Source organism: Camellia sinensis, chromosome 6 (genome assembly GCF_055761805.1).
Source record: "Camellia sinensis isolate YWXY chromosome 6, ASM5576180v1, whole genome shotgun sequence".
NCBI classification, from domain to species: Eukaryota; Viridiplantae; Streptophyta; class Magnoliopsida; order Ericales; family Theaceae; genus Camellia; species Camellia sinensis.
Genome location: NC_138966.1, coordinates 107261243 through 107269581, shown reverse-complemented (window position 1 = coordinate 107269581; position 8339 = coordinate 107261243).

The window sequence follows — 8339 nt, the reverse complement described above, 5'->3', positions numbered from 1 at the left end:
ACATAATTTCCACACTTAGAGTAATCTCAGCCATTTAGTCACTTCAAAACTACATCAACATTTTGAACAACAATTTTCAAAACTTCAACGATTCTCATATTCCATGAAAACCATCATTTATATGTAAACAAATAAAAAAAAATTCAAACATCATTTATTTTGGCACACAAAATAAATATAACAACATCTTCAAAGATTATCAACATCTTTCTTAAAAACCCCTAATTTCTAGGTTTTCTCACCAAAACCACTCATCTTCATTTATTGAAAGAAAGTCACCAAAAGCATCTCTCTTCAATCCTCATAGTTCAAAACCCTCAATTTCTATTTTAAAAGGAACAAGAAAGTAAACTCACTTAAAAAAAAATCTCTCATCTTCTTGAATCAATAATCAATTTTCAAAACAAATCAAAAGATAATTTCGAAAATCATCTAAATCTTGCAAAAACATATATAACTCAAAGGAAATCCGTACTTATTAATACTACCATTTTCATCCTACTATGTCAAAAGTTATGGTATAATCTTAATAACACACTTTTAACCATAACGGATATAACCTTTTAACCAAAACTAATTTAATCCACTAAATTAGTAAGTTTATTATATTCAAAAAATTTCAAATTAATAATACCAAACCTAACTTCACATGCCTCATCCCTCAAACATAACCATATATTTCAACATAACCATTTTTCATGGCAAACTATTTAAAGAGGTAATATTTTTACCAAATTCTCTACTAATAATAATTTCGCAACTTTTTCTAAAATTACTTAACCAACATGATATTTGTATCAAAAATTATGAAATATGCCCAATAGTAACATTTTCAAGGTTATGAGTTTGAAAGTCCACATTTCACATTTTTATTTTCATAAAAATGAACACAACTTAATCATCAACATATCATCTTTTATAAAATATCATGAATATAACACTTTTAGAGTTTTTAATCCCAAAGCAACTCTATAATTCCTACTTAAGCATTTACTCCATATTCCTCAACATTAATTTATTTTTCTTCTCAAAAATAAATTCTAAAACTCAATGATAAGATAAATATTTCAACATTATTTTTCCAAAATAAATTATCTAACCAAGATATGAGGTAGATACAACTCATACAACTATTAATTTTATTTTATTTTTAGATTTTTAACAAGTATTTCCAACACAAGATGATTTTTCCAAATCAATTCCAAAATAATAATATTCTTAACACTTCAACCTAATTTTTCTTCCAAAAAATGCCAAACAAAATCTAAAATATATATATATATATATATATATATATGCAATACCTCTTATAATGATATTTTCTCAAAATAACCCTAACATAGCTTTAATGTAAAAATATGATGAAAGTCCCTACCTCAAATATGAAGAAAAACAAATCTGCAAATGCAAACATCGCCCGATCATGAATCTGAGACCACCGTTACGAAGATCACGGTGAGCTCTCCGACTTTCATTTACAAAACTTTTACAAAATCTCACTCTAAGGACTCCCTTTTGAAGCTCAAAGATTGAGCAACAATGAAAAATAAAGAAATAACGAGAGAGACGCACAGGGGGAGCCTCTGCCAAACCCAAGCCAAACAACTGAAATGGAATGGAAAGGAAGAGGAAATGATTGCAAGGACAAAAAGGAGGGCCACCCACATGGTTTATTTCCCAAAACTTGATTTTTCTGAAAAAATATAATTTTTGTTATAATACCTCAAAATTTTATAATATAAATTATAAAATGATATAATTTTTTTCACCACAAAATATAATATTTTTGTACACCACAAAATATAATATTTTGATCACTACGAAATATACACATTTTCATTCTTTATAAAATATATAATTTTTCATCATATAGTACACATCATAAAATCAACTATCAAATATTTATTATAATCCTATATTATAAATAATAACAACTCCTAAAGTGGTTACTATCAATCACCTAATTAAAAAGGACCAAACAGTTAAACATGAGTCATTAAACAAACTCAAATTAAATTAAATCTAAATCATTTATTGAAAGAAAGTCACCAAAAGCATCTCTCTTCAATCCTCATAGTTCAAAACCCTCAATTTCTATTTTAAAAGGAACAAGAAAGTAAACCCACTTTAAAAAAAATCTCTCATCTTCTTGAATTAATAATCAATTTTCAAAACAAATCAAAAGATGATTTCGAAAATCATCTAGATCTTGCAAAAACATATATAACTCAAAGGAAATCCCTACTTATTAATACTACCATTTTCATCCTACTATGTCAAAAGTTATGGTATAATCTTAATAACACACTTTTAACCATAACGGATATAACCTTTTAACCAAAACTATTTTAATCCACTAAATTAGTAAGTTTATTATATTCAAAAAATTTCAAATTAATAATACCAAACCTAACTTCACATGCCTCATCCCTCAAACATAACTATATATTTCAACATAACCATTTTTCATGGCAAACTATTTAAAGAGGTAATATTTTTACCAAATTCTCTACTAATAATAATTTCGCAACTTTTTCTAAAATTATTTAACCAACATGATATTTACATCAAAAATTATGAAATATGCCCAATAGTAACATTTTCAAGGTTATAAGTTTGAAAGTCCACATTTCACATTTTTATTTTCATAAAAATGAACACAACTTAATCATCAACATATCATCTTTTATAAAATATCATGAATATAACACTTTTAGAGTTTTTAATCCCAAAGCAACTCTATAATTCCTGCTTAAGCATTTACTCCATATTCCTCAACATTAATTTATTTTTCTTCTCAAAAATAAATTCTAAAACTCAAAGATGAGATAAATATTTCAACATTATTTTTCCAAAATAAATTATCTAACCATGATATGAGGTAGATACAACTCATACAACTATTAATTTTATTTTATTTTTAGATTTTTAACAAGTATTTCCAACACAAGATGATTTTTCCAAATCAATTCCAAAATAACAATATTCTTAACACTTCAACCTAATTTTTCTTCCAAAAAATGCCAAACAAAAATCTAATATATATATATATATATATGTAATACCTCTTATAATGATATTTTCTCAAAATAACCCTAACATAGCTTTAATGTAAAAATATGAAGAAAGTCCCTACCTCAAATATGAAGAAAAACAAATCTGCAAATGCAAACATCGCCCGATCATGAATCTGAGATCACCGTTACGAAGATCACGGCGAGCTCTCCGACTTTCATTTACAAAACTTTTACAAAATCTCACTCTAAGGACTCCCATTTGAAGCTCAAAGATTGAGCAACAATGAAAAATAAAGAAATAAGGAGAGAGACGCACAGGGGGAGCCTCTGCCAAACCCAAGCCAAACAATTGAAATGGAATGGAAAGGAAGAGGAAATGATTGCAAGGACAAAAAGGAGGGCCACCCACATGGGTTTATTTCCCAAAACTTGATTTTTCTGAAAAAATATAATTTTTGTAATAATACCTCAAAATTTTATAATATAAATTATAAAATGATATAATTTTTTTCACCACAAAATATAATATTTTTGTACACCACAAAATATAATATTTTGATCACTACGAAATATACACATTTTCATTCTTTATAAAATATATAATTTTTCGTCATATAGTACACACCATAAAATCAACTATCAAATGTTTATTATAATCCTATATAATAAATAATAACAACTCCTAAAGTGGTTACTATCAATCACCTAATTAAAAAGGACCAACCAGTTAAACATGAGTCATTAAACAAACTCAAATTAAATTAAATCTAAATCATGGGTCTCACCCATAAGTCAAACGTGGTTCAATTATATACCAAAATAGTCCAAACAAATTTACCTCAAATCCTGGTCCGAACACCCAAAACTCAATTTCAAATTCTACTATAAATTAAACTGAACACCAATTAGTCCGTGAATTTTCATAAAATAAATACTCATCATTTAATTCTGAAATTTTTATCCAACGTGATAGACTTATATGAGAACAACATATAAAAATTTCATAATTTTCTGAGATCGGAAACTATTTTTAAAAAATACAAAACCGAACTATTTTTGTCACGACCCGCTCCCCGTACCCAAAGGTTAAGCATCGTGATGGCCAGTAATTGAGGTTATCTCCGGCCAATTCTTAAACAAATTAATAAACGCAAGTGGAAGAAATATTTAAATGAGGGTGCCAAAATAATCATTGGAGCTTCTATTTAATTAACTTGTCAAAGCTGAACTATCTCTACAAGTACTTCGTGCCTACCCCACGCGCTGGCCCTGGAATGTCACCTGAAAGTGGTAAACAACTATAAGCACATGGCAGAGTGAGAAATATTATACTAAGAGTATAAGGGTATAAAATTCACCATGAATAATTATTGGCTAAACAGAGCTTGATATTAAAATACAGAATATATAATACAGAGATCAAATACGAAAATCATATACATAATCATAACCACGGTACAGAACGGAATAGAACAGATGTATGGACTCAAGATATGACTCATATGAACTCTAGAGGTGGCTCCCACCATAGTGTAGCACTTAGTTCCATATAGCGCTTTGCTCCACACCAGAAGTCATAACCACGGTACACAACCAAACAAATGTATGAACTCAAGAGGTGGCTCGTACGAACTCTAAAGGTGGCTCCCACCATAGTGTAGCACTTAGTTCCATATAGCACTTTGCTACACACCAGAAGTCATAACCACGGTACAGAATCGAACAAATATATGGACTTAAGAGGTGGCTCGTACGAACTCTAGATGTGGCTCCCACCATAGTGTAGCACTTAGCTTCGTACAACACTTTGCTCCACACGAGAAATTCAGAGGGTCAATGGATCCATGATAGACAAAGGGTCACAAAGTGACTAATCAGAGGGCCAATGGTTATTTAAGTCCTCCAAGGCGTGGGACTTCCGTGGTGGTATTTACAAAACATAATTGTATATAAAGTTATAGTCAAATATTCTTTAAAAGTAAAACAAACATATCCATGAGTTTCCTTTTAGGCAAATAGGGTTCAGAAAATAATCCACGTAACTGAAATAATAATATAATTTATAATAATTTATAAAACATAACTTATATAAAATAAACTATGGTAAGTCAAAACATACGTAAAATACATTATGGTAACTCAAGGTATAATATAACTTACCTTAACTTTAATACCTTACTCTTTCTTTCCACTACCAAAGACCTACTTAGCTTCCATATTTTTTCCTCCATTTTCTTCCTTTCTTTCTCCTTCCTTTCTCCCCTTTCTTTCTTTTTTTTTTCTCTTCCTTTTCTTTCTTATCTTCTGAGCACATCCCCCCCCCAATATATAGAAAAGGCAGCCGTGGGCACGAAGCCATGGGCTGCCACGTGTCGCGCTCTCATTACTCCCCTATTAATTCAAACTTATCTAAACTAATTCAAGCTTATCTAAACTTAACTTAGTTATTTATTTATACTTTGATCCCTAAATTTTTAATAATCATATTATTTTACAAAATTATACATAATAATACAAAATAAATCATATATTTTCCTAACTGTGATTAAATAATATTAGTATAAATTTTATAGAATAATTAAAAATATGGGTTGTTACAATTTTCGCAAGAATTTACACCGCAATAAAATTAAAAAATTTACTCAATTAAGTTATGCACTGGCTATTTAAAAAAAAAATTGTAGGTAACACATGTGATATTTCCAAAACATGTGGCTTGCCATATGGTATCTCAAAATCATGTGATATGCTTTGATACCGCTGTTGGTGGCATGCTATGACCATTTCCTTTATAAACTTTGATACCACTGTTGGTGGGATGTTCTAATACCACTGTTGGTGGAAATTATGACAATTTTCTTTATAAACTTTAATGCCACTATTGGTGGTACACTCTAATACCATTGTTGGTGGTATGTCCTGATACCATTGTCGAAAGTAGAAGAAGGATATAAATCAATGTATAATTCACAAAAAGACATAGTATTTAACGTGGTTCGATTTTGATCAGAGCTTAAATGTTACACATTTAGCCCACTAACATACATTTTATTAGTCTATTAATTTGTATTATTTTATAGTTTTATGTATTTTTTGTGTGTTTGTATATATTTTAGGTGTTTGTACATGAATTGGAGTAAATAATACGTATTAAATATTTATACATTATATTACATTTATTATAACGATTCCGATTTTCCCTCCATTGTTTATTGTGTCTCGGACTTAGGTTCCGTGGTGTTGGTTGTTGTTTATATCTTATTTTCGTCCTTCAATTCTTAGTATATGAGTTTTAGGATGTGTTGGGCAGGTTTGTAACAGGTTGGCTGTGTTTGGAAACAAATGGTTACTGCCCAGATTTTGGTGTCTTCGCTCGAGCGAGGCTTTTGTCGCTCAAGCGAGCTCTTTGTTTTAGTTCCTTCGCTCGAGCGAAAGTTGGTTCTTGTGTCTGGTGGCTCGAGCGAGAAGTCTTGCGCTCGAGCTTGCGTCTGCGTCTCTTTTTGACCTGATAGTTGTGATTCTTGGCTCGAGCGAGCTTTCCTTCGCTCGAGCGAGCGAGCTGTATGTTTTGAGTTTCTTCGCTCGAGCGAGCTTTTCTTCGCTCGAGCGTGCTTCTGGGTTGCAGACCTGAAGCTTCGAATTGTTGGCTCGAGCGAGGTATCTTTGTTGAGCGACCAGTTCTCCGCTCGAGCGAGCCTCTGTTATATCAGTACATAGCAGCGAGATTATGCTTTACTTTTTTATCTCCTTTTTTTCTCTCAAACCCTAGATCCGTCCTCTCTCTCTCTATACACCTTCTCTCTAAGGTTTCATCTATTTTTAGTGATCTTCTACCCTAATCTCTTTGTAAGAAAGATAGAGAGTCGCGAGGGCTTCACTTTAATCTGAAAAGTTATGGATTTGGAGCACCTTGGGTTTTCACCATCTTCTCCTTTAGGCTTCAAATTTTGAGGTAGGGATACCCTACTCCACCTTATGAGTTTTGTCATAAATATTGGTCATTTTGATAAGTTGGTGTCATTGGGAAATTTTGGGAAGTTAGGGTTTGATTTGAGATTATAAATTGGGGGTTTTCAAATGTTGAACTCCATGTGTATGTGAGAGTATGAAAAATGGAATTGTTGTTGTTGAACTGATGAAAATGAGCCTTAGAGCTAATGTTGAGGAAAAAGGAGAAAAATGTCATATTTGGGTTTTATTGGGTCATTAGTGTAATTAATGACATTCATTGTGAAATAATGAAATTAAGACGTTATGAGAATAAATGGTGGAGTTGGATTGATTAATCACTCACTTTTGAAAATGTTGATAACTTATCTATTGATGTATTTATTATCTGTTTAGAAATAATTGCTTTGGGCTATCGGTGAAGGATAATCTTGATTGTTGTAGACACTGTATGTTGATTAGGGAAAACTAAAACTAATCGTTTGGAATATGTCATTGAGTATGACGGTTGGAACAATACAGCAAATATGTGTATTGGTTGATTTTTGTATATGACAAGTGTTTAATTACATTGTATATGCATCTTGTTTGGGAGGTGATAGAGGATGTACTCTATGGTTTGAGAGGAGATAGGGGATGGACTCCATTGATACAGCAAATATGTGTGTATCACTTGAAGTATGGAAGTGTTTAATATGAGTTGTTATCTCATTTGAAATGGAAATGTTTTAATATGAGCTTTAGTCTCATTTAAATTATTGATATTGGAAGTATTTTTATATGAGATGTTGTCTCATGAAAATTGTTTGGCTAGGTTCTGAGCCATGTTTGTATAAATGGAAAATTGGATAAGTAAAGGAAAGTGGGACGTAACATGGACTTGATTGTCATGGAACTGTATTGTGATATAAATTAGTTTATAAGTGTTAACCATATATCAAATGCTATTGTTTTAGTCATTGCTTATATCTGGTTTAGTATATCTCTACTGGACATTGGCTCACCCTATATGGGACATCATTTTCAGGCTTAGGTGACATGCCACCTCCAAGGACATAGCTTGGAAGGTTTTGGGAGTTGAAGACTCTTTTGGTTGTTTTGTTATTTTGGTATTACATGTAACTTCAAGCCGAGGGCTTAACGTGTATGAGTTAGTACTCTCTTTTTGTAACCAAGTGTTGGCTTGGAAAGTTGTAAGCCCATAGGGCATTTACTTTTGTTGTCAACATGTAATACTTTGTAATGAATACTCTGATAAATAGAAATATGCTTTATTCTCTTATGTCTATGCATGCCAAGAATGTGGGTTTATATGTATTATTTTGAGGGCGTTACATTTAATATAAACTAATTTAAATAAAAAAATAAAAACAA